At 46.1% G+C, this 27,596-nt stretch overlaps 9 non-coding genes across 9 annotated transcripts; all 9 read right to left on the bottom strand.

Annotated features, from left to right (window-relative positions):
- Positions 1-1,124: 1,124 nt before the first annotated feature.
- trnal-uaa (transfer RNA leucine (anticodon UAA)) lies at positions 1,125-1,207 on the bottom strand. Its single transcript has one exon. It is a non-coding gene; the product is annotated as a tRNA-Leu (tRNA).
- A 2,663-nt stretch (positions 1,208-3,870) lies between these two features.
- trnal-uaa (transfer RNA leucine (anticodon UAA)) lies at positions 3,871-3,953 on the bottom strand. The gene has a single exon. It is a non-coding gene; the product is annotated as a tRNA-Leu (tRNA).
- Positions 3,954-6,615: 2,662 nt separating this feature from the next.
- trnal-uaa (transfer RNA leucine (anticodon UAA)) lies at positions 6,616-6,698 on the bottom strand. The gene has a single exon. It is a non-coding gene; the product is annotated as a tRNA-Leu (tRNA).
- A 2,640-nt stretch (positions 6,699-9,338) lies between these two features.
- On the bottom strand, positions 9,339-9,421 carry trnal-uaa (transfer RNA leucine (anticodon UAA)). Its single transcript has one exon. It is a non-coding gene; the product is annotated as a tRNA-Leu (tRNA).
- A 2,641-nt stretch (positions 9,422-12,062) lies between these two features.
- On the bottom strand, positions 12,063-12,145 carry trnal-uaa (transfer RNA leucine (anticodon UAA)). The gene has a single exon. It is a non-coding gene; the product is annotated as a tRNA-Leu (tRNA).
- Positions 12,146-14,810: 2,665 nt separating this feature from the next.
- On the bottom strand, positions 14,811-14,893 carry trnal-uaa (transfer RNA leucine (anticodon UAA)). The gene has a single exon. It is a non-coding gene; the product is annotated as a tRNA-Leu (tRNA).
- Positions 14,894-17,557: 2,664 nt separating this feature from the next.
- On the bottom strand, positions 17,558-17,640 carry trnal-uaa (transfer RNA leucine (anticodon UAA)). Its single transcript has one exon. It is a non-coding gene; the product is annotated as a tRNA-Leu (tRNA).
- A 5,409-nt stretch (positions 17,641-23,049) lies between these two features.
- On the bottom strand, positions 23,050-23,132 carry trnal-uaa (transfer RNA leucine (anticodon UAA)). Its single transcript has one exon. It is a non-coding gene; the product is annotated as a tRNA-Leu (tRNA).
- A 2,663-nt stretch (positions 23,133-25,795) lies between these two features.
- Positions 25,796-25,878, bottom strand: trnal-uaa (transfer RNA leucine (anticodon UAA)). Its single transcript has one exon. It is a non-coding gene; the product is annotated as a tRNA-Leu (tRNA).
- Between the last annotated feature and the right edge of the window lie 1,718 nt (positions 25,879-27,596).

Here is a 27,596-nt window from a genome sequence, read left to right as displayed (position 1 = left end):
TGGAGTTGCATTACATTTCACTACGAGAGCAGATTTGTTCAAGCACTGAAAGTTGAAGCCATTCTACTTTTCACCTTTCTGTTTCCAATCGCTCGTTGTTTAATGGGACTTGTTTAATTTTGGCTATGTGCTGAGCATGGACGAGATACACCGAAGTATCTGTTTCCACGCGGTGTGCCCTAATAACGTTGTGTTGCTTACACCGGCATTAAAGGATCACTCTTTAGCGGAGCTTGCCGTCGCAGTCTGCGGCACAATCATATAGCCTGTTCGACTGCTCACGGGAACGGTAGCATTGTGAATCGCTGCAGAAACGAACGACTTCCTTACTTTTGCTCCGACTGACCATACTCTGGGAAATTTTCCCAGATTCTCAGTTAAGGATTTTTGCAGCTGGAAGTTACCTCAGAAACCCTGTTAACTCGTAATTTATTGAGAGAATCGCAAAACGGAAAGCATTTAACACGGAACACAAACAAAACTGGCAAACCAAATGTATTTCCAGACACAGCGAGCATGAATGCTAAATGTGAGACAGTCCGGGGCATGAGCCATAAAGTAATCTCACAACTAACAACAGGGCAATTCCAAACTACTCTTTCAAACATACAGGAGCCTGAGTGCACCACCACTTCCCGGACAATGCTGAAAAGAGAGAAAGAAAGAACATAATAAGAATGGGCCATAAAAAGTGAATTTCACCAATCACAGTCTCGGCTAGATTACCTTTCCCTTCCGATGTCTCCAGGACGGAGATGAATGAAATGGGAGAAATTCAATAACATATGACATCGAAATTCATTGGAACGATTTTTTCATTGGCCAGAAAACCAAATAACGACGAGTCGAGTCACCGTAGTACTTTGTTTCACAACAGCGATGAAATAACAGTCTCCATTCGATTCCATTAAAATTCAACTCGCCTGGAACGTAAAGCAACAGAAGAGCTGCGGGAGGCGAACACGATCATGACAGCACAGACGCTTCGCCAAATTCGGCACTTTCACACACCACAATTAATTGCCCGGGAAGCAAACCCATTTCGCTTCTGTTTTAAACAGAAACGCAGCAGGGGTCGAAACAGCATTTCAACCAGCTGCGCGATTGGAGAAGGTCAGCAGAAATGGCAGCGGTGGGATTCGAACCCACGCCTCTGTCAGAGACTGGAGCTTAAATCCAGCGCCTTAGACCGCTCGGCCACACTACCAGCCAGCCACTAGCCCTGCCCATTTTCTTGCACTTCCAATTGTGCTCCTGCAAAACAACAGATGCAAAGTCACGTTAAAAGGGTTCCATGATCCCTCTCCGACTCGCACAGCTGCTGGGATGTGCCCGGATACAATGACAATTTCGCAGCAGATAATGATACCCATCAATCCAGACAAAAATCAATGGTAAGCTGAGTCGATCTTCTCAGACTCTTTTCAGCTCCAAATGCATCTGTGAGTGCGTGAGAACACACGATCGGTTATGATTTGGTCAAATTACCATGAGCTGCTTGACATGACTGCAATTTCGATTCTTGCATTGATAAATGATTTCACCCATTGCTCGAAACAGGACAACTTTCACGTTTACACGGAACATGAAACACACCGGACTACAGGGAAAATGCACAAAGCAGAGCAGCCCGTGTTCCAAATCATAACGTGCAGCATAGTTTCAGTCACTGTGTCTGTCTTGCAGAATAAGAGTCCCAAAGAATGTTCTCCACCCTAAAACCGGAGGTAGCATTACAATCCGAGAACGACAGATCACATTGCGAGGATGCTCTGACCTCGGAGCCAATTCGAGATGCCACTTTCCTTGCCTTTTTGCCTTAACCGTGCAATTCGCTGCAGAGATGTTCACACCTGGATATGAGCCACATGGATACCAACTGAGTTGGAAACCTGTGTGGGAATCGAAAGGAAGCGACACAATAAAGTTTGATAAATTCCATGGTGCTTTTAAGAAATGCAGTCTCTGTTCACCTCAATCTAAAAGGCAGTTTCTGAACATAGTCAGAGAAGTCAAAAGGGAATTACCTCACCCCACCCCACTCTCCGGAAGAGGTGCTAACTGCCCTTGAGTGCTTTTTGTTCTCGATGTGAAGAGCTCTCACGCCTGAGTCACCTTCACGTCTCTGGTTGCTGAGCGAATCACAAAGAAGGAATTTCACCAGAGCTGCTACTGCCTCACTTCCCCACTCGCCCTCCCCGTTTACATTTTCCTGCTCGTCAGTGATTTAAAGAAATCCAAATGGATGCGATGTCATTCTGTAGCCTCTCTGTCGATTCCTCCGTCTCACTTCCAACGTGGCTTCGATCTCGGGGCGCACCTTAATACTAGCGACGCTGTGAAAGCATAGGTCCAGAGGTTCCTCTGAGAGTGTAATTTCTTTCATTGCTGTTGCTGATTGAATGAGCCACTTCCGTGCGAACTGCTCCAAAACATGATTCAGGACCTCTGGTGCCAACTCTCGTACGTTGAATAACGACAGACAGCTTCCAAATGAGGTCTTTCAGAGACGACTTTGGGGGTACATTTGACAGACAGACTAGTTCAGGAATCCGTGGTGCGCTGTGATACCAGAGCATCAGCTTCTTCCCTGTCTTTGAACCGGGCAAACCTGCGCAAGGAATGCAAATGCGGTGCTGCTTTTCATGGAAGGATCAGAAGGCGGGAACTACACTCTCAAACAGAATGGCATATGATCAGAACCAGGTTGGAGAAAAACTTGACAATGCTTTGCACAGTAATTAAATGGAGTTGCATTACATTTCACTACGAGAGCAGATTTGTTCAAGCACTGAAAGTTGAAGCCATTCTACTTTTCACCTTTCTGTTTCCAATCGCTCGTTGTTTAATGGGACTTGTTTAATTTTGGCTATGTGCTGAGCATGGACGAGATACACCGAAGTATCTGTTTCCACGCGGTGTGCCCTAATAACGTTGTGTTGCTTACACCGGCATTAAAGGATCACTCTTTAGCGGAGCTTGCCGTCGCAGTCTGCGGCACAATCATATAGCCTGTTCGACTGCTCACGGGAACGGTAGCATTGTGAATCGCTGCAGAAACGAACGACTTCCTTACTTTTGCTCCGACTGACCATACTCTGGGAAATTTTCGCAGATTCTCAGTTCAGGATTTTTGCAGCTGGAAGTTACCTCAGAAACCCTGTTCAGTCGTAATTTATTGAGAGAATCGCAAAACGGAAAGCATTTAACACGGAACACAAACAAAACTGGCAAACCAAATGTATTTCCAGACACAGCGAGCATGAATGCTAAATGTGAGACAGTCCGGGGCATGAGCCATAAAGTAATCTCACAACTAACAACAGGGCAATTCCAAACTACTCTTTCAAACATACAGGAGCCTGAGTGCACCACCACTTCCCGGACAATGCTGAAAAGAGAGAAAGAAAGAACATAATAAGAATGGGCCATAAAAAGTGAATTTCACCAATCACAGTCTCGGCTAGATTACCTTTCCCTTCCGATGTCTCCAGGACGGAGATGAAGGAAATGGGAGAAATTCAATAACATATGACATCGAAATTCATTGGAACGATTTTTTCATTGGCCAGAAAACCAAATAACGACGAGTCGAGTCACCGTAGTACTTTGTTTCACAACAGCGATGAAATAACAGTCTCCATTCGATTCCATTAAAATTCAACTCGCCTGGAACGTAAAGCAACAGAAGAGCTGCGGGAGGCGAACACGATCATGACAGCACAGACGCTTCGCCAAATTCGGCACTTTCACACACCACAATTAATTGCCCGGGAAGCAAACCCATTTCGCTTCTGTTTTAAACAGAAACGCAGCAGGGGTCGAAACAGCATTTCAACCAGCTGCGCGATTGGAGAAGGTCAGCAGAAATGGCAGCGGTGGGATTCGAACCCACGCCTCTGTCAGAGACTGGAGCTTAAATCCAGCGCCTTAGACCGCTCGGCCACACTACCAGCCAGCCACTAGCGCTGCCCATTTTCTTGCACTTCCAATTGTGCTCCTGCAAAACAACAGATGCAAAGTCACGTTAAAAGGGTTCCATGATCCCTCTCCGACTCGCACAGCTGCTGGGATGTGCCCGGATACAATGACAATTTCGCAGCAGATAATGATACCCATCAATCCAGACAAAAATCAATGGTAAGCTGAGTCGATCTTCTCAGACTCTTTTCAGCTCCAAATGCATCTGTGAGTGCGTGAGAACACACGATCGGTTATGATTTGGTCAAATTACCATGAGCTGCTTGACATGACTGCAATTTCGATTCTTGCATTGATAAATGATTTCACCCATTGCTCGAAACAGGACAACTTTCACGTTTACACGGAACATGAAACACACCGGACTACAGGGAAAATGCACAAAGCTGAGCAGCCCGTGTTCCAAATCATAACGTGCAGCATAGTTTCAGTCACTGTGTCTGTCTTGCAGAATAAGAGTCCCAAAGAATGTTCTCCACCCTAAAACCGGAGGTAGCATTACAATCCGAGAACGACAGATCACATTGCGAGGATGCTCTGACCTCGGAGCCAATTCGAGATGCCACTTTCCTTGCCTTTTTGCCTTAACCGTGCAATTCGCTGCAGAGATGTTCACACCTGGATATGAGCCACATGGATACCAACTGAGTTGGAAACCTGTGTGGGAATCGAAAGGAAGCGACACAATAAAGTTTGATAAATTCCATGGTGCTTTTAAGAAATGCAGTCTCTGTTCACCTCAATCTAAAAGGCAGTTTCTGAACATAGTCAGAGAAGTCAAAAGGGAATTACCTCACCCCACCCCACTCTCCGGAAGAGGTGCTAACTGCCCTTGAGTGCTTTTTGTTCTCGATGTGAAGAGCTCTCACGCCTGAGTCACCTTCACGTCTCTGGTTGCTGAGCGAATCACAAAGAAGGAATTTCACCAGAGCTGCTACTGCCTCACTTCCCCACTCGCCCTCCCCGTTTACATTTTCCTGCTCGTCAGTGATTTAAAGAAATCCAAATGGATGCGATGTCATTCTGTAGCCTCTCTGTCGATTCCTCCGTCTCACTTCCAACGTGGCTTAGATCTCGGGGCGCACCTTAATACTAGCGACGCTGTGAAAGCATAGGTCCAGAGGTTCCTCTGAGAGTGTAATTTCTTTCATTGCTGTTGCTGATTGAATGAGCCACTTCCGTGCGAACTGCTCCAAAACATGATTCAGGACCTCTGGTGCCAACTCTCGTACGTTGAATAACGACAGACAGCTTCCAAATGAGGTCTTTCAGAGACGACTTTGGGGGTACATTTGACAGACAGACTAGTTCAGGAATCCGTGGTGCGCTGTGATACCAGAGCATCAGCTTCTTCCCTGTCTTTGAACCGGGCAAACCTGCGCAAGGAATGCAAATGCGGTGCTGCTTTTCATGGAAGGATCAGAAGGCGGGAACTACACTCTCAAACAGAATGGCTATGATCAGAACCAGGTTGGAGAAAAACTTGACAATGCTTTGCACAGTAATTAAATGGAGTTGCATTACATTTCACTACGAGAGCAGATTTGTTCAAGCACTGAAAGTTGAAGCCATTCTACTTTTCACCTTTCTGTTTCCAATCGCTCGTTGTTTAATGGGACTTGTTTAATTTTGGCTATGTGCTGAGCATGGACGAGATACACCGAAGTATCTGTTTCCACGCGGTGTGCCCTAATAACGTTGTGTTGCTTACACCGGCATTAAAGGATCACTCTTTAGCGGAGCTTGCCGTCGCAGTCTGCGGCACAATCATATAGCCTGTTCGACTGCTCACGGGAACGGTAGCATTGTGAATCGCTGCAGAAACGAACGACTTCCTTACTTTTGCTCCGACTGACCATACTCTGGGAAATTTTCCCAGATTCTCAGTTCAGGATTTTTGCAGCTGGAAGTTACCTCAGAAACCCTGTTAACTCGTAATTTATTGAGAGAATCGCAAAACGGAAAGCATTTAACACGGAACACAAACAAAACTGGCAAACCAAATGTATTTCCAGACACAGCGAGCATGAATGCTAAATGTGAGACAGTCCGGGGCATGAGCCATAAAGTAATCTCACAACTAACAACAGGGCAATTCCAAACTACTCTTTCAAACATACAGGAGCCTGAGTGCACCACCACTTCCCGGACAATGCTGAAAAGAGAGAAAGAAAGAACATAATAAGAATGGGCCATAAAAAGTGAATTTCACCAATCACAGTCTCGGCTAGATTACCTTTCCCTTCCGATGTCTCCAGGACGGAGATGAAGGAAATGGGAGAAATTCAATAACATATGACATCGAAATTCATTGGAACGATTTTTTCATTGGCCAGAAAACCAAATAACGACGAGTCGAGTCACCGTAGTACTTTGTTTCACAACAGCGATGAAATAACAGTCTCCATTCGATTCCATTAAAATTCAACTCGCCTGGAACGTAAAGCAACAGAAGAGCTGCGGGAGGCGAACACGATCATGACAGCACAGACGCTTCGCCAAATTCGGCACTTTCACACACCACAATTAATTGCCCGGGAAGCAAACCCATTTCGCTTCTGTTTTAAACAGAAACGCAGCAGGGGTCGAAACAGCATTTCAACCAGCTGCGCGATTGGAGAAGGTCAGCAGAAATGGCAGCGGTGGGATTCGAACCCACGCCTCTGTCAGAGACTGGAGCTTAAATCCAGCGACTTAGACCGCTCGGCCACACTACCAGCCAGCCACTAGCACTGCCCATTTTCTTGCACTTCCAATTGTGCTCCTGCAAAACAACAGATGCAAAGTCACGTTAAAAGGGTTCCATGATCCCTCTCCGACTCGCACAGCTGCTGGGATGTGCCCGGATACAATGACAATTTCGCAGCAGATAATGATACCCATCAATCCAGACAAAAATCAATGGTAAGCTGAGTCGATCTTCTCAGACTCTTTTCAGCTCCAAATGCATCTGTGAGTGCGTGAGAACACACGATCGGTTATGATTTGGTCAAATTACCATGAGCTGCTTGACATGACTGCAATTTCGATTCTTGCATTGATAAATGATTTCACCCATTGCTCGAAACAGGACAACTTTCACGTTTACACGGAACATGAAACACACCGGACTACAGGGAAAATGCACAAAGCAGAGCAGCCCGTGTTCCAAATCATAACGTGCAGCATAGTTTCAGTCACTGTGTCTGTCTTGCAGAATAAGAGTCCCAAAGAATGTTCTCCACCCTAAAACCGGAGGTAGCATTACAATCCGAGAACGACAGATCACATTGCGAGGATGCTCTGACCTCGGAGCCAATTCGAGATGCCACTTTCCTTGCCTTTTTGCCTTAACCGTGCAATTCGCTGCAGAGATGTTCACACCTGGATATGAGCCACATGGATACCAACTGAGTTGGAAACCTGTGTGGGAATCGAAAGGAAGCGACACAATAAAGTTTGATAAATTCCATGGTGCTTTTAAGAAATGCAGTCTCTGTTCACCTCAATCTAAAAGGCAGTTTCTGAACATAGTCAGAGAAGTCAAAAGGGAATTACCTCACCCCACCCCACTCTCCGGAAGAGGTGCTAACTGCCCTTGAGTGCTTTTTGTTCTCGATGTGAAGAGCTCTCACGCCTGAGTCACCTTCACGTCTCTGGTTGCTGAGCGAATCACAAAGAAGGAATTTCACCAGAGCTGCTACTGCCTCACTTCCCCACTCGCCCTCCCCGTTTACATTTTCCTGCTCGTCAGTGATTTAAAGAAATCCAAATGGATGCGATGTCATTCTGTAGCCTCTCTGTCGATTCCTCCGTCTCACTTCCAACGTGGCTTAGATCTCGGGGCGCACCTTAATACTAGCGACGCTGTGAAAGCATAGGTCCAGAGGTTCCTCTGAGAGTGTAATTTCTTTCATTGCTGTTGCTGATTGAATGAGCCACTTCCGTGCGAACTGCTCCAAAACATGATTCAGGACCTCTGGTGCCAACTCTCGTACGTTGAATAACGACAGACAGCTTCCAAATGAGGTCTTTCAGAGACGACTTTGGGGGTACATTTGACAGACAGACTAGTTCAGGAATCCGTGGTGCGCTGTGATACCAGAGCATCAGCTTCTTCCCTGTCTTTGAACCGGGCAAACCTGCGCAAGGAATGCAAATGCGGTGCTGCTTTTCATGGAAGGATCAGAAGGCGGGAACTACACTCTCAAACAGAATGGCATATGATCAGAACCAGGTTGGAGAAAAACTTGACAATGCATTGCACAGTAATTAAATGGAGTTGCATTACATTTCACTACGAGAGCAGATTTGTTCAAGCACTGAAAGTTGAAGCCATTCTACTTTTCACCTTTCTGTTTCCAATCGCTCGTTGTTTAATGGGACTTGTTTAATTTTGGCTATGTGCTGAGCATGGACGAGATACACCGAAGTATCTGTTTCCACGCGGTGTGCCCTAATAACGTTGTGTTGCTTACACCGGCATTAAAGGATCACTCTTTAGCGGAGCTTGCCGTCGCAGTCTGCGGCACAATCATATAGCCTGTTCGACTGCTCACGGGAACGGTAGCATTGTGAATCGCTGCAGAAACGAACGACTTCCTTACTTTTGCTCCGACTGACCATACTCTGGGAAATTTTCCCAGATTCTCAGTTGAGGATTTTTGCAGCTGGAAGTTACCTCAGAAACCCTGTTAACTCGTAATTTATTGAGAGAATCGCAAAACGGAAAGCATTTAACACGGAACACAAACAAAACTGGCAAACCAAATGTATTTCCAGACACAGCGAGCATGAATGCTAAATGTGAGACAGTCCGGGGCATGAGCCATAAAGTAATCTCACAACTAACAACAGGGCAATTCCAAACTACTCTTTCAAACATACAGGAGCCTGAGTGCACCACCACTTCCCGGACAGTGCTGAAAAGAGAGAAAGAAAGAACATAATAAGAATGGGCCATAAAAAGTGAATTTCACCAATCACAGTCTCGGCTAGATTACCTTTCCCTTCCGATGTCTCCAGGACGGAGATGAAGGAAATGGGAGAAATTCAATAACATATGACATCGAAATTCATTGGAACGATTTTTTCATTGGCCAGAAAACCAAATAACGACGAGTCGAGTCACCGTAGTACTTTGTTTCACAACAGCGATGAAATAACAGTCTCCATTCGATTCCATTAAAATTCAACTCGCCTGGAACGTAAAGCAACAGAAGAGCTGCGGGAGGCGAACACGATCATGACAGCACAGACGCTTCGCCAAATTCGGCACTTTCACACACCACAATTAATTGCCCGGGAAGCAAACCCATTTCGCTTCTGTTTTAAACAGCATTTCAACCAGCTGCGCGATTGGAGAAGGTCAGCAGAAATGGCAGCGGTGGGATTCGAACCCACGCCTCTGTCAGAGACTGGAGCTTAAATCCAGCGCCTTAGACCGCTCGGCAACACTACCAGCCAGCCACTAGCGCTGCCCATTTTCTTGCACTTCCAATTGTGCTCCTGCAAAACAACAGATGCAAAGTCACGTTAAAAGGGTTCCATGATCCCTCTCCGACTCGCACAGCTGCTGGGATGTGCCCGGCTACAATGACAATTTCGCAGCAGATAATGATACCCATCAATCCAGACAAAAATCAATGGTAAGCTGAGTCGATCTTCTCAGACTCTTTTCAGCTCCAAATGCATCTGTGAGTGCGTGAGAACACACGATCGGTTATGATTTGGTCAAATTACCATGAGCTACTTGACATGACTGCAATTTCGATTCTTGCATTGATAAATGATTTCACCCATTGCTCGAAACAGGACAACTTTCACGTTTACACGGAACATGAAACACACCGGACTACAGGGAAAATGCACAAAGCTGAGCAGCCCGTGTTCCAAATCATAACGTGCAGCATAGTTTCAGTCACTGTGTCTGTCTTGCAGAATAAGAGTCCCAAAGAATGTTCTCCACCCTAAAACCGGAGGTAGCATTACAATCCGAGAACGACAGATCACATTGCGAGGATGCTCTGACCTCGGAGCCAATTCGAGATGCCACTTTCCTTGCCTTTTTGCCTTAACCGTGCAATTCGCTGCAGAGATGTTCACACCTGGATATGAGCCACATGGATACCAACTGAGTTGGAAACCTGTGTGGGAATCGAAAGGAAGCGACACAATAAAGTTTGATAAATTCCATGGTGCTTTTAAGAAATGCAGTCTCTGTTCACCTCAATCTAAAAGGCAGTTTCTGAACATAGTCAGAGAAGTCAAAAGGGAATTACCTCACCCCACCCCACTCTCCGGAAGAGGTGCTAACTGCCCTTGAGTGCTTTTTGTTCTCGATGTGAAGAGCTCTCACGCCTGAGTCACCTTCACGTCTCTGGTTGCTGAGCCAATCACAAAGAAGGAATTTCACCAGAGCTGCTACTGCCTCACTTCCCCACTCGCCCTCCCCGTTTACATTTTCCTGCTCGTCAGTGATTTAAAGAAATCCAAATGGATGCGATGTCATTCTGTAGCCTCTCTGTCGATTCCTCCGTCTCACTTCCAACGTGGCTTAGATCTCGGGGCGCACCTTAATACTAGCGACGCTGTGAAAGCATAGGTCCAGAGGTTCCTCTGAGAGTGTAATTTCTTTCATTGCTGTTGCTGATTGAATGAGCCACTTCCCGTGCGAACTGCTCCAAAACATGATTCAGGACCTCTGGTGCCAACTCTCGTACGTTGAATAACGACAGACAGCTTCCAAATGAGGTCTTTCAGAGACGACTTTGGGGGTACATTTGACAGACAGACTAGTTCAGGAATCCGTGGTGCGCTGTGATACCAGAGCATCAGCTTCTTCCCTGTCTTTGAACCGGGCAAACCTGCGCAAGGAATGCAAATGCGGTGCTGCTTTTCATGGAAGGATCAGAAGGCGGGAACTACACTCTCAAACAGAATGGCATATGATCAGAACCAGGTTGGAGAAAAACTTGACAATGCTTTGCACAGTAATTAAATGGAGTTGCATTACATTTCACTACGAGAGCAGATTTGTTCAAGCACTGAAAGTTGAAGCCATTCTACTTTTCACCTTTCTGTTTCCAATCGCTCGTTGTTTAATGGGACTTGTTTAATTTTGGCTATGTGCTGAGCATGGACGAGATACACCGAAGTATCTGTTTCCACGCGGTGTGCCCTAATAACGTTGTGTTGCTTACACCGGCATTAAAGGATCACTCTTTAGCGGAGCTTGCCGTCGCAGTCTGCGGCACAATCATATAGCCTGTTCGACTGCTCACGGGAACGGTAGCATTGTGAATCGCTGCAGAAACGAACGACTTCCTTACTTTTGCTCCGACTGACCATACTCTGGGAAATTTTCCCAGATTCTCAGTTGAGGATTTTTGCAGCTGGAAGTTACCTCAGAAACCCTGTTAACTCGTAATTTATTGAGAGAATCGCAAAACGGAAAGCATTTAACACGGAACACAAACAAAACTGGCAAACCAAATGTATTTCCAGACACAGCGAGCATGAATGCTAAATGTGAAACAGTCCGGGGCATGAGCCATAAAGTAATCTCACAACTAACAACAGGGCAATTCCAAACTACTCTTTCAAACATACAGGAGCCTGAGTGCACCACCACTTCCCGGACAATGCTGAAAAGAGAGAAAGAAAGAACATAATAAGAATGGGCCATAAAAAGTGAATTTCACCAATCACAGTCTCGGCTAGATTACCTTTCCCTTCCGATGTCTCCAGGACGGAGATGAAGGAAATGGGAGAAATTCAATAACATATGACATCGAAATTCATTGGAACGATTTTTTCATTGGCCAGAAAACCAAATAACGACGAGTCGAGTCACCGTAGTACTTTGTTTCACAACAGCGATGAAATAACAGTCTCCATTCGATTCCATTAAAATTCAACTCGCCTGGAACGTAAAGCAACAGAAGAGCTGCGGGAGGCGAACACGATCATGACAGCACAGACGCTTCGCCAAATTCGGCACTTTCACACACCACAATTAATTGCCCGGGAAGCAAACCCATTTCGCTTCTGTTTTAAACAGCATTTCAACCAGCTGCGCGATTGGAGAAGGTCAGCAGAAATGGCAGCGGTGGGATTCGAACCCACGCCTCTGTCAGAGACTGGAGCTTAAATCCAGCGCCTTAGACCGCTCGGCCACACTACCAGCCAGCCACTAGCGCTGCCCATTTTCTTGCACTTCCAATTGTGCTCCTGCAAAACAACAGATGCAAAGTCACGTTAAAAGGGTTCCATGATCCCTCTCCGACTCGCACAGCTGCTGGGATGTGCCCGGCTACAATGACAATTTCGCAGCAGATAATGATACCCATCAATCCAGACAAAAATCAATGGTAAGCTGAGTCGATCTTCTCAGACTCTTTTCAGCTCCAAATGCATCTGTGAGTGCGTGAGAACACACGATCGGTTATGATTTGGTCAAATTACCATGAGCTACTTGACATGACTGCAATTTCGATTCTTGCATTGATAAATGATTTCACCCATTGCTCGAAACAGGACAACTTTCACGTTTACACGGAACATGAAACACACCGGACTACAGGGAAAATGCACAAAGCTGAGCAGCCCGTGTTCCAAATCATAACGTGCAGCATAGTTTCAGTCACTGTGTCTGTCTTGCAGAATAAGAGTCCCAAAGAATGTTCTCCACCCTAAAACCGGAGGTAGCATTACAATCCGAGAACGACAGATCACATTGCGAGGATGCTCTGACCTCGGAGCCAATTCGAGATGCCACTTTCCTTGCCTTTTTGCCTTAACCGTGCAATTCGCTGCAGAGATGTTCACACCTGGATATGAGCCACATGGATACCAACTGAGTTGGAAACCTGTGTGGGAATCGAAAGGAAGCGACACAATAAAGTTTGATAAATTCCATGGTGCTTTTAAGAAATGCAGTCTCTGTTCACCTCAATCTAAAAGGCAGTTTCTGAACATAGTCAGAGAAGTCAAAAGGGAATTACCTCACCCCACCCCACTCTCCGGAAGAGGTGCTAACTGCCCTTGAGTGCTTTTTGTTCTCGATGTGAAGAGCTCTCACGCCTGAGTCACCTTCACGTCTCTGGTTGCTGAGCGAATCACAAAGAAGGAATTTCACCAGAGCTGCTACTGCCTCACTTCCCCACTCGCCCTCCCCGTTTACATTTTCCTGCTCGTCAGTGATTTAAAGAAATCCAAATGGATGCGATGTCATTCTGTAGCCTCTCTGTCGATTCCTCCGTCTCACTTCCAACGTGGCTTAGATCTCGGGGCGCACCTTAATACTAGCGACGCTGTGAAAGCATAGGTCCAGAGGTTCCTCTGAGAGTGTAATTTCTTTCATTGCTGTTGCTGATTGAATGAGCCACTTCCCGTGCGAACTGCTCCAAAACATGATTCAGGACCTCTGGTGCCAACTCTCGTACGTTGAATAACGACAGACAGCTTCCAAATGAGGTCTTTCAGAGACGACTTTGGGGGTACATTTGACAGACAGACTAGTTCAGGAATCCGTGGTGCGCTGTGATACCAGAGCATCAGCTTCTTCCCTGTCTTTGAACCGGGCAAACCTGCGCAAGGAATGCAAATGCGGTGCTGCTTTTCATGGAAGGATCAGAAGGCGGGAACTACACTCTCAAACAGAATGGCATATGATCAGAACCAGGTTGGAGAAAAACTTGACAATGCTTTGCACAGTAATTAAATGGAGTTGCATTACATTTCACTACGAGAGCAGATTTGTTCAAGCACTGAAAGTTGAAGCCATTCTACTTTTCACCTTTCTGTTTCCAATCGCTCGTTGTTTAATGGGACTTGTTTAATTTTGGCTATGTGCTGAGCATGGACGAGATACACCGAAGTATCTGTTTCCACGCGGTGTGCCCTAATAACGTTGTGTTGCTTACACCGGCATTAAAGGATCACTCTTTAGCGGAGCTTGCCGTCGCAGTCTGCGGCACAATCATATAGCCTGTTCGACTGCTCACGGGAACGGTAGCATTGTGAATCGCTGCAGAAACGAACGACTTCCTTACTTTTGCTCCGACTGACCATACTCTGGGAAATTTTCCCAGATTCTCAGTTCAGGATTTTTGCAGCTGGAAGTTACCTCAGAAACCCTGTTAACTCGTAATTTATTGAGAGAATCGCAAAACGGAAAGCATTTAACACGGAACACAAACAAAACTGGCAAACCAAATGTATTTCCAGACACAGCGAGCATGAATGCTAAATGTGAGACAGTCCGGGGCATGAGCCATAAAGTAATCTCACAACTAACAACAGGGCAATTCCAAACTACTCTTTCAAACATACAGGAGCCTGAGTGCACCACCACTTCCCGGACAATGCTGAAAAGAGAGAAAGAAAGAACATAATAAGAATGGGCCATAAAAAGTGAATTTCACCAATCACAGTCTCGGCTAGATTACCTTTCCCTTCCGATGTCTCCAGGACGGAGATGAAGGAAATGGGAGAAATTCAATAACATATGACATCGAAATTCATTGGAACGATTTTTTCATTGGCCAGAAAACCAAATAACGACGAGTCGAGTCACCGTAGTACTTTGTTTCACAACAGCGATGAAATAACAGTCTCCATTCGATTCCATTAAAATTCAACTCGCCTGGAACGTAAAGCAACAGAAGAGCTGCGGGAGGCGAACACGATCATGACAGCACAGACGCTTCGCCAAATTCGGCACTTTCACACACCACAATTAATTGCCCGGGAAGCAAACCCATTTCGCTTCTGTTTTAAACAGAAACGCAGCAGGGGGTCGAAACAGCATTTCAACCAGCTGCGCGATTGGAGAAGGTCAGCAGAAATGGCAGCGGTGGGATTCGAACCCACGCCTCTGTCAGAGACTGGAGCTTAAATCCAGCGCCTTAGACCGCTCGGCCACACTACCAGCCAGCCACTAGCGCTGCCCATTTTCTTGCACTTCCAATTGTGCTCCTGCAAAACAACAGATGCAAAGTCACGTTAAAAGGGTTCCATGATCCCTCTCCGACTCGCACAGCTGCTGGGATGTGCCCGGCTACAATGACAATTTCGCAGCAGATAATGATACCCATCAATCCAGACAAAAATCAATGGTAAGCTGAGTCGATCTTCTCAGACTCTTTTCAGCTCCAAATGCATCTGTGAGTGCGTGAGAACACACGATCGGTTATGATTTGGTCAAATTACCATGAGCTACTTGACATGACTGCAATTTCGATTCTTGCATTGATAAATGATTTCACCCATTGCTCGAAACAGGACAACTTTCACGTTTACACGGAACATGAAACACACCGGACTACAGGGAAAATGCACAAAGCTGAGCAGCCCGTGTTCCAAATCATAACGTGCAGCATAGGTTCAGTCACTGTGTCTGTCTTGCAGAATAAGAGTCCCAAAGAATGTTCTCCACCCTAAAACCGGAGGTAGCATTACAATCCGAGAACGACAGATCACATTGCGAGGATGCTCTGACCTCGGAGCCAATTCGAGATGCCACTTTCCTTGCCTTTTTGCCTTAACCGTGCAACTCGCTGCAGAGATGTTCACACCTGGATATGAGCCACATGGATACCAACTGAGTTGGAAACCTGTGTGGGAATCGAAAGGAAGCGACACAATAAAGTTTGATAAATTCCATGGTGCTTTTAAGAAATGCAGTCTCTGTTCACCTCAATCTAAAAGGCAGTTTCTGAACATAGTCAGAGAAGTCAAAAGGGAATTACCTCACCCCACCCCACTCTCCGGAAGAGGTGCTAACTGCCCTTGAGTGCTTTTTGTTCTCGATGTGAAGAGCTCTCACGCCTGAGTCACCTTCACGTCTCTGGTTGCTGAGCCAATCACAAAGAAGGAATTTCACCAGAGCTGCTACTGCCTCACTTCCCCACTCGCCCTCCCCGTTTACATTTTCCTGCTCGTCAGTGATTTAAAGAAATCCAAATGGATGCGATGTCATTCTGTAGCCTCTCTGTCGATTCCTCCGTCTCACTTCCAACGTGGCTTAGATCTCGGGGCGCACCTTAATACTAGCGACGCTGTGAAAGCATAGGTCCAGAGGTTCCTCTGAGAGTGTAATTTCTTTCATTGCTGTTGCTGATTGAATGAGCCACTTCCCGTGCGAACTGCTCCAAAACATGATTCAGGACCTCTGGTGCCAACTCTCGTACGTTGAATAACGACAGACAGCTTCCAAATGAGGTCTTTCAGAGACGACTTTGGGGGTACATTTGACAGACAGACTAGTTCAGGAATCCGTGGTGCGCTGTGATACCAGAGCATCAGCTTCTTCCCTGTCTTTGAACCGGGCAAACCTGCGCAAGGAATGCAAATGCGGTGCTGCTTTTCATGGAAGGATCAGAAGGCGGGAACTACACTCTCAAACAGAATGGCATATGATCAGAACCAGGTTGGAGAAAAACTTGACAATGCTTTGCACAGTAATTAAATGGAGTTGCATTACATTTCACTACGAGAGCAGATTTGTTCAAGCACTGAAAGTTGAAGCCATTCTACTTTTCACCTTTCTGTTTCCAATCGCTCGTTGTTTAATGGGACTTGTTTAATTTTGGCTATGTGCTGAGCATGGACGAGATACACCGAAGTATCTGTTTCCACGCGGTGTGCCCTAATAACGTTGTGTTGCTTACACCGGCATTAAAGGATCACTCTTTAGCGGAGCTTGCCGTCGCAGTCTGCGGCACAATCATATAGCCTGTTCGACTGCTCACGGGAACGGTAGCATTGTGAATCGCTGCAGAAACGAACGACTTCCTTACTTTTGCTCCGACTGACCATACTCTGGGAAATTTTCCCAGATTCTCAGTTGAGGATTTTTGCAGCTGGAAGTTACCTCAGAAACCCTGTTAACTCGTAATTTATTGAGAGAATCGCAAAACGGAAAGCATTTAACACGGAACACAAACAAAACTGGCAAACCAAATGTATTTCCAGACACAGCGAGCATGAATGCTAAATGTGAGACAGTCCGGGGCATGAGCCATAAAGTAATCTCACAACTAACAACAGGGCAATTCCAAACTACTCTTTCAAACATACAGGAGCCTGAGTGCACCACCACTTCCCGGACAATGCTGAAAAGAGAGAAAGAAAGAACATAATAAGAATGGGCCATAAAAAGTGAATTTCACCAATCACAGTCTCGGCTAGATTACCTTTCCCTTCCGATGTCTCCAGGACGGAGATGAAGGAAATGGGAGAAATTCAATAACATATGACATCGAAATTCATTGGAACGATTTTTTCATTGGCCAGAAAACCAAATAACGACGAGTCGAGTCACCGTAGTACTTTGTTTCACAACAGCGATGAAATAACAGTCTCCATTCGATTCCATTAAAATTCAACTCGCCTGGAACGTAAAGCAACAGAAGAGCTGCGGGAGGCGAACACGATCATGACAGCACAGACGCTTCGCCAAATTCGGCACTTTCACACACCACAATTAATTGCCCGGGAAGCAAACCCATTTCGCTTCTGTTTTAAACAGAAACGCAGCAGGGGTCGAAACAGCATTTCAACCAGCTGCGCGATTGGAGAAGGTCAGCAGAAATGGCAGCGGTGGGATTCGAACCCACGCCTCTGTCAGAGACTGGAGCTTAAATCCAGCGCCTTAGACCGCTCGGCCACACTACCAGCCAGCCACTAGCGCTGCCCATTTTCTTGCACTTCCAATTGTGCTCCTGCAAAACAACAGATGCAAAGTCACGTTAAAAGGGTTCCATGATCCCTCTCCGACTCGCACAGCTGCTGGGATGTGCCCGGCTACAATGACAATTTCGCAGCAGATAATGATACCCATCAATCCAGACAAACATCAATGGTAAGCTGAGTCGATCTTCTCAGACTCTTTTCAGCTCCAAATGCATCTGTGAGTGCGTGAGAACACACGATCGGTTATGATTTGGTCAAATTACCATGAGCTACTTGACATGACTGCAATTTCGATTCTTGCATTGATAAATGATTTCACCCATTGCTCGAAACAGGACAACTTTCACGTTTACACGGAACATGAAACACACCGGACTACAGGGAAAATGCACAAAGCTGAGCAGCCCGTGTTCCAAATCATAACGTGCAGCATAGGTTCAGTCACTGTGTCTGTCTTGCAGAATAAGAGTCCCAAAGAATGTTCTCCACCCTAAAACCGGAGGTAGCATTACAATCCGAGAACGACAGATCACATTGCGAGGATGCTCTGACCTCGGAGCCAATTCGAGATGCCACTTTCCTTGCCTTTTTGCCTTAACCGTGCAACTCGCTGCAGAGATGTTCACACCTGGATATGAGCCACATGGATACCAACTGAGTTGGAAACCTGTGTGGGAATCGAAAGGAAGCGACACAATAAAGTTTGATAAATTCCATGGTGCTTTTAATAAATGCAGTCTCTGTTCACCTCAATCTAAAAGGCAGTTTCTGAACATAGTCAGAGAAGTCAAAAGGGAATTACCTCACCCCACCCCACTCTCCGGAAGAGGTGCTAACTGCCCTTGAGTGCTTTTTGTTCTCGATGTGAAGAGCTCTCACGCCTGAGTCACCTTCACGTCTCTGGTTGCTGAGCCAATCACAAAGAAGGAATTTCACCAGAGCTGCTACTGCCTCACTTCCCCACTCGCCCTCCCCGTTTACATTTTCCTGCTCGTCAGTGATTTAAAGAAATCCAAATGGATGCGATGTCATTCTGTAGCCTCTCTGTCGATTCCTCCGTCTCACTTCCAACGTGGCTTAGATCTCGGGGCGCACCTTAATACTAGCGACGCTGTGAAAGCATAGGTCCAGAGGTTCCTCTGAGAGTGTAATTTCTTTCATTGCTGTTGCTGATTGAATGAGCCACTTCCGTGCGAACTGCTCCAAAACATGATTCAGGACCTCTGGTGCCAACTCTCGTACGTTGAATAACGACAGACAGCTTCCAAATGAGGTCTTTCAGAGACGACTTTGGGGGTACATTTGACAGACAGACTAGTTCAGGAATCCGTGGTGCGCTGTGATACCAGAGCATCAGCTTCTTCCCTGTCTTTGAACCGGGCAAACCTGCGCAAGGAATGCAAATGCGGTGCTGCTTTTCATGGAAGGATCAGAAGGCGGGAACTACACTCTCAAACAGAATGGCATATGATCAGAACCAGGTTGGAGAAAAACTTGACAATGCTTTGCACAGTAATTAAATGGAGTTGCATTACATTTCACTACGAGAGCAGATTTGTTCAAGCACTGAAAGTTGAAGCCATTCTACTTTTCACCTTTCTGTTTCCAATCGCTCGTTGTTTAATGGGACTTGTTTAATTTTGGCTATGTGCTGAGCATGGACGAGATACACCGAAGTATCTGTTTCCACGCGGTGTGCCCTAATAACGTTGTGTTGCTTACACCGGCATTAAAGGATCACTCTTTAGCGGAGCTTGCCGTCGCAGTCTGCGGCACAATCATATAGCCTGTTCGACTGCTCACGGGAACGGTAGCATTGTGAATCGCTGCAGAAACGAACGACTTCCTTACTTTTGCTCCGACTGACCATACTCTGGGAAATTTTCCCAGATTCTCAGTTCAGGATTTTTGCAGCTGGAAGTTACCTCAGAAACCCTGTTAACTCGTAATTTATTGAGAGAATCGCAAAACGGAAAGCATTTAACACGGAACACAAACAAAACTGGCAAACCAAATGTATTTCCAGACACAGCGAGCATGAATGCTAAATGTGAGACAGTCCGGGGCATGAGCCATAAGGTAATCTCACAACTAACAACAGGGCAATTCCAAACTACTCTTTCAAACATACAGGAGCCTGAGTGCACCACCACTTCCCGGACAATGCTGAAAAGAGAGAAAGAAAGAACATAATAAGAATGGGCCATAAAAAGTGAATTTCACCAATCACAGTCTCGGCTAGATTACCTTTCCCTTCCGATGTCTCCAGGACGGAGATGAATAAAATGGGAGAAATTCAATAACATATGACATCGAAATTCATTGGAACGATTTTTTCATTGGCCAGAAAACCAAATAACGACGAGTCGAGTCACCGTAGTACTTTGTTTCACAACAGCGATGAAATAACAGTCTCCATTCGGTTCAATTAAAATTCAACTCGCCTGGAACGTAAAGCAACAGAAGAGCTGCGGGAGGCGAACACGATCATGACAGCACAGACGCTTCGCCAAATTCGGCACTTTCACACACCACAATTAATTGCCCGGGAAGCAAACCCATTTCGCTTCTGTTTTAAACAGAAACGCAGCAGGGGTCGAAACAGCATTTCAACCAGCTGCGCGATTGGAGAAGGTCAGCAGAAATGGCAGCGGTGGGATTCGAACCCACGCCTCTGTCAGAGACTGGAGCTAAAATCCAGCGCCTTAGACCGCTCGGCCACACTACCAGCCAGCCACAAGCGCTGCCCATTTTCTTGCACTTCCAATTGTGCTCCTGCAAAACAACAGATGCAAAGTCACGTTAAAAGGGTTCCATGATCCCTCTCCGACTCGCACAGCTGCTGGGATGTGCCCGGCTACAATGACAATTTCGCAGCAGATAATGATACCCATCAATCCAGACAAAAATCAATGGTAAGCTGAGTCGATCTTCTCAGACTCTTTTCAGCTCCAAATGCATCTGTGAGTGCGTGAGAACACACGATCGGTTATGATTTGGTCAAATTACCATGAGCTGCTTGACATGACTGCAATTTCGATTCTTGCATTGATAAATGATTTCACCCATTGCTCGAAACAGGACAACTTTCACGTTTACACGGAACATGAAACACACCGGACTACAGGGAAAATGCACAAAGCTGAGCAGCCCGTGTTCCAAATCATAACGTGCAGCATAGTTTCAGTCACTGTGTCTGTCTTGCAGAATAAGAGTCCCAAAGAATGTTCTCCACCCTAAAACCGGAGGTAGCATTACAATCCGAGAACGACAGATCACATTGCGAGGATGCTCTGATCTCGGAGCCAATTCGAGATGCCACTTTCCTTGCCTTTTTGCCTTAACCGTGCAATTCGCTGCAGAGATGTGCACACCTGGATATGAGCCACATGGATACCAACTGAGTTGGAAACCTGTGTGGGAATCGAAAGGAAGCGACACAATAAAGTTTGATAAATTCCATGGTGCTTTTAAGAAATGCAGTCTCTGTTCACCTCAATCTAAAAGGCAGTTTCTGAACATAGTCAGAGAAGTCAAAAGGGAATTACCTCACCCCACCCCACTCTCCGGAAGAGGTGCTAACTGCCCTTGAGTGCTTTTTGTTCTCGATGTGAAGAGCTCTCACGCCTGAGTCACCTTCACGTCTCTGGTTGCTGAGCCAATCACAAAGAAGGAATTTCACCAGAGCTGCTACTGCCTCACTTCCCCACTCGCCCTCCCCGTTTACATTTTCCTGCTCGTCAGTGATTTAAAGAAATCCAAATGGATGCGATGTCATTCTGTAGCCTCTCTGTCGATTCCTCCGTCTCACTTCCAACGTGGCTTAGATCTCGGGGCGCACCTTAATACTAGCGACGCTGTGAAAGCATAGGTCCAGAGGTTCCTCTGAGAGTGTAATTTCTTTCATTGCTGTTGCTGATTGAATGAGCCACTTCCGTGCGAACTGCTCCAAAACATGATTCAGGACCTCTGGTGCCAACTCTCGTACGTTGAATAACGACAGACAGCTTCCAAATGAGGTCTTTCAGAGACGACTTTGGGGGTACATTTGACAGACAGACTAGTTCAGGAATCCGTGGTGCGCTGTGATACCAGAGCATCAGCTTCTTCCCTGTCTTTGAACCGGGCAAACCTGCGCAAGGAATGCAAATGCGGTGCTGCTTTTCATGGAAGGATCAGAAGGCGGGAACTACACTCTCAAACAGAATGGCATATGATCAGAACCAGGTTGGAGAAAAACTTGACAATGCTTTGCACAGTAATTAAATGGAGTTGCATTACATTTCACTACGAGAGCAGATTTGTTCAAGCACTGAAAGTTGAAGCCATTCTACTTTTCACCTTTCTGTTTCCAATCGCTCGTTGTTTAATGGGACTTGTTTAATTTTGGCTATGTGCTGAGCATGGACGAGATACACCGAAGTATCTGTTTCCACGCGGTGTGCCCTAATAACGTTGTGTTGCTTACACCGGCATTAAAGGATCACTCTTTAGCGGAGCTTGCCGTCGCAGTCTGCGGCACAATCATATAGCCTGTTCGACTGCTCACGGGAACGGTAGCATTGTGAATCGCTGCAGAAACGAACGACTTCCTTACTTTTGCTCCGACTGACCATACTCTGGGAAATTTTCCCAGATTCTCAGTTCAGGATTTTTGCAGCTGGAAGTTACCTCAGAAACCCTGTTCAGTCGTAATTTATTGAGAGAATCGCAAAACGGAAAGCATTTAACACGGAACACAAACAAAACTGGCAAACCAAATGTATTTCCAGACACAGCGAGCATGAATGCTAAATGTGAGACAGTCCGGGGCATGAGCCATAAGGTAATCTCACAACTAACAACAGGGCAATTCCAAACTACTCTTTCAAACATACAGGAGCCTGAGTGCACCACCACTTCCCGGACAATGCTGAAAAGAGAGAAAGAAAGAACATAATAAGAATGGGCCATAAAAAGTGAATTTCACCAATCACAGTCTCGGCTAGATTACCTTTCCCTTCCGAAGTCTCCAGGACGGAGATGAATGAAATGGGAGAAATTCAATAACATATGACATCGAAATTCATTGGAACGATTTTTTCATTGGCCAGAAAACCAAATAACGACGAGTCGAGTCACCGTAGTACTTTGTTTCACAACAGCGATGAAATAACAGTCTCCATTCGGTTCCATTAAAATTCAACTCGCCTGGAACGTAAAGCAACAGAAGAGCTGCGGGAGGCGAACACGATCATGACAGCACAGACGCTTCGCCAAATTCGGCACTTTCACACACCACAATTAATTGCCCGGGAAGCAAACCCATTTCGCTTCTGTTTTAAACAGAAACGCAGCAGGAGTCGAAACAGCATTTCAACCAGCTGCGCGATTGGAGAAGGTCAGCAGAAATGGCAGCGGTGGGATTCGAACCCACGCCTCTGTCAGAGACTGGAGCTTAAATCCAGCGCCTTAGACCGCTCGGCCACACTACCAGCCAGCCACTAGCGCTGCCCATTTTCTTGCACTTCCAATTGTGCTCCTGCAAAACAACAGATGCAAAGTCACGTTAAAAGGGTTCCATGATCCCTCTCCGACTCGCACAGCTGCTGGGATGTGCCCGGCTACAATGACAATTTCGCAGCAGATAATGATACCCATCAATCCAGACAAAAATCAATGGTAAGCTGAGTCGATCTTCTCAGACTCTTTTCAGCTCCAAATGCATCTGTGAGTGCGTGAGAACACACGATCGGTTATGATTTGGTCAAATTACCATGAGCTGCTTGACATGACTGCAATTTCGATTCTTGCATTGATAAATGATTTCACCCATTGCTCGAAACAGGACAACTTTCACGTTTACACGGAACATGAAACACACCGGACTACAGGGAAAATGCACAAAGCTGAGCAGCCCGTGTTCCAAATCATAACGTGCAGCATAGTTTCAGTCACTGTGTCTGTCTTGCAGAATAAGAGTCCCAAAGAATGTTCTCCACCCTAAAACCGGAGGTAGCATTACAATCCGAGAACGACAGATCACATTGCGAGGATGCTCTGACCTCGGAGCCAATTCGAGATGCCACTTTCCTTGCCTTTTTGCCTTAACCGTGCAATTCGCTGCAGAGATGTTCACACCTGGATATGAGCCACATGGATACCAACTGAGTTGGAAACCTGTGTGGGAATCGAAAGGAAGCGACACAATAAAGTTTGATAAATTCCATGGTGCTTTTAAGAAATGCAGTCTCTGTTCACCTCAATCTAAAAGGCAGTTTCTGAACATAGTCAGAGAAGTCAAAAGGGAATTACCTCACCCCACCCCACTCTCCGGAAGAGGTGCTAACTGCCCTTGAGTGCTTTTTGTTCTCGATGTGAAGAGCTCTCACGCCTGAGTCACCTTCACGTCTCTGGTTGCTGAGCGAATCACAAAGAAGGAATTTCACCAGAGCTGCTACTGCCTCACTTCCCCACTCGCCCTCCCCGTTTACATTTTCCTGCTCGTCAGTGATTTAAAGAAATCCAAATGGATGCGATGTCATTCTGTAGCCTCTCTGTCGATTCCTCCGTCTCACTTCCAACGTGGCTTAGATCTCGGGGCGCACCTTAATACTAGCGACGCTGTGAAAGCATAGGTCCAGAGGTTCCTCTGAGAGTGTAATTTCTTTCATTGCTGTTGCTGATTGAATGAGCCACTTCCGTGCGAACTGCTCCAAAACATGATTCAGGACCTCTGGTGCCAACTCTCGTACGTTGAATAACGACAGACAGCTTCCAAATGAGGTCTTTCAGAGACGACTTTGGGGGTACATTTGACAGACAGACTAGTTCAGGAATCCGTGGTGCGCTGTGATACCAGAGCATCAGCTTCTTCCCTGTCTTTGAACCGGGCAAACCTGCGCAAGGAATGCAAATGCGGTGCTGCTTTTCATGGAAGGATCAGAAGGCGGGAACTACACTCTCAAACAGAATGGCATATGATCAGAACCAGGTTGGAGAAAAACTTGACAAGGCTTTGCACAGTAATTAAATGGAGTTGCATTACATTTCACTACGAGAGCAGATTTGTTCAAGCACTGAAAGTTGAAGCCATTCTACTTTTCACCTTTCTGTTTCCAATCGCTCGTTGTTTAATGGGACTTGTTTAATTTTGGCTATGTGCTGAGCATGGACGAGATACACCGAAGTATCTGTTTCCACGCGGTGTGCCCTAATAACGTTGTGTTGCTTACACCGGCATTAAAGGATCACTCTTTAGCGGAGCTTGCCGTCGCAGTCTGCGGCACAATCATATAGCCTGTTCGACTGCTCACGGGAACGGTAGCATTGTGAATCGCTGCAGAAACGAACGACTTCCTTACTTTTGCTCCGACTGACCATACTCTGGGAAATTTTCCCAGATTCTCAGTTCAGGATTTTTGCAGCTGGAAGTTACCTCAGAAACCCTGTTCAGTCGTAATTTATTGAGAGAATCGCAAAACGGAAAGCATTTAACACGGAACACAAACAAAACTGGCAAACCAAATGTATTTCCAGACACAGCGAGCATGAATGCTAAATGTGAGACAGTCCGGGGCATGAGCCATAAGGTAATCTCACAACTAACAACAGGGCAATTCCAAACTACTCTTTCAAACATACAGGAGCCTGAGTGCACCACCACTTCCCGGACAATGCTGAAAAGAGAGAAAGAAAGAACATAATAAGAATGGGCCATAAAAAGTGAATTTCACCAATCACAGTCTCGGCTAGATTACCTTTCCCTTCCGATGTCTCCAGGACGGAGATGAATGAAATGGGAGAAATTCAATAACATATGACATCGAAATTCATTGGAACGATTTTTTCATTGGCCAGAAAACCAAATAACGACGAGTCGAGTCACCGTAGTACTTTGTTTCACAACAGCGATGAAATAACAGTCTCCATTCGGTTCCATTAAAATTCAACTCGCCTGGAACGTAAAGCAACAGAAGAGCTGCGGGAGGCGAACACGATCATGACAGCACAGACGCTTCGCCAAATTCGGCACTTTCACACACCACAATTAATTGCCCGGGAAGCAAACCCATTTCGCTTCTGTTTTAAACAGAAACGCAGCAGGAGTCGAAACAGCATTTCAACCAGCTGCGCGATTGGAGAAGGTCAGCAGAAATGGCAGCGGTGGGATTCGAACCCACGCCTCTGTCAGAGACTGGAGCTTAAATCCAGCGCCTTAGACCGCTCGACCACACTACCAGCCAGCCACTAGCGCTGCCCATTTTCTTGCACTTCCAATTGTGCTCCTGCAAAACAACAGATGCAAAGTCACGTTAAAAGGGTTCCATGATCCCTCTCCGACTCGCACAGCTGCTGGGATGTGCCCGGCTACAATGACAATTTCGCAGCAGATAATGATACCCATCAATCCAGACAAAAATCAATGGTAAGCTGAGTCGATCTTCTCAGACTCTTTTCAGCTCCAAATGCATCTGTGAGTGCGTGAGAACACACGATCGGTTATGATTTGGTCAAATTACCATGAGCTGCTTGACATGACTGCAATTTCGATTCTTGCATTGATAAATGATTTCACCCATTGCTCGAAACAGGACAACTTTCACGTTTACACGGAACATGAAACACACCGGACTACAGGGAAAATGCACAAAGCTGAGCAGCCCGTGTTCCAAATCATAACGTGCAGCATAGTTTCAGTCACTGTGTCTGTCTTGCAGAATAAGAGTCCCAAAGAATGTTCTCCACCCTAAAACCGGAGGTAGCATTACAATCCGAGAACGACAGATCACATTGCGAGGATGCTCTGACCTCGGAGCCAATTCGAGATGCCACTTTCCTTGCCTTTTTGCCTTAACCGTGCAATTCGCTGCAGAGATGTTCACACCTGGATATGAGCCACATGGATACCAACTGAGTTGGAAACCTGTGTGGGAATCGAAAGGAAGCGACACAATAAAGTTTGATAAATTCCATGGTGCTTTTAAGAAATGCAGTCTCTGTTCACCTCAATCTAAAAGGCAGTTTCTGAACATAGTCAGAGAAGTCAAAAGGGAATTACCTCACCCCACCCCACTCTCCGGAAGAGGTGCTAACTGCCCTTGAGTGCTTTTTGTTCTCGATGTGAAGAGCTCTCACGCCTCAGTCACCTTCACGTCTCTGGTTGCTGAGCCAATCACAAAGAAGGAATTTCACCAGAGCTGCTACTGCCTCACTTCCCCACTCGCCCTCCCCGTTTACATTTTCCTGCTCGTCAGTGATTTAAAGAAATCCAAATGGATGCGATGTCATTCTGTAGCCTCTCTGTCGATTCCTCCGTCTCACTTCCAACGTGGCTTAGATCTCGGGGCGCACCTTAATACTAGCGACGCTGTGAAAGCATAGGTCCAGAGGTTCCTCTGAGAGTGTAATTTCTTTCATTGCTGTTGCTGATTGAATGAGCCACTTCCGTGCGAACTGCTCCAAAACATGATTCAGGACCTCTGGTGCCAACTCTCGTACGTTGAATAACGACAGACAGCTTCCAAATGAGGTCTTTCAGAGACGACTTTGGGGGTACATTTGACAGACAGACTAGTTCAGGAATCCGTGGTGCGCTGTGATACCAGAGCATCAGCTTCTTCCCTGTCTTTGAACCGGGCAAACCTGCGCAAGGAATGCAAATGCGGTGCTGCTTTTCATGGAAGGATCAGAAGGCGGGAACTACACTCTCAAACAGAATGGCATATGATCAGAACCAGGTTGGAGAAAAACTTGACAATGCTTTGCACAGTAATTAAATGGAGTTGCATTACATTTCACTACGAGAGCAGATTTGTTCAAGCACTGAAAGTTGAAGCCATTCTACTTTTCACCTTTCTGTTTCCAATCGCTCGTTGTTTAATGGGACTCGTTTAATTTTGGCTATGTGCTGAGCATGGACGAGATACACCGAAGTATCTGTTTCCACGCGGTGTGCC

The sequence above is a fragment of the Chiloscyllium punctatum genome, chromosome 41 (assembly GCF_047496795.1).
Source record: "Chiloscyllium punctatum isolate Juve2018m chromosome 41, sChiPun1.3, whole genome shotgun sequence".
Classification (NCBI taxonomy): domain Eukaryota; kingdom Metazoa; phylum Chordata; class Chondrichthyes; order Orectolobiformes; family Hemiscylliidae; genus Chiloscyllium; species Chiloscyllium punctatum.
This window is presented reverse-complemented; position numbering and strand designations above follow the sequence as displayed.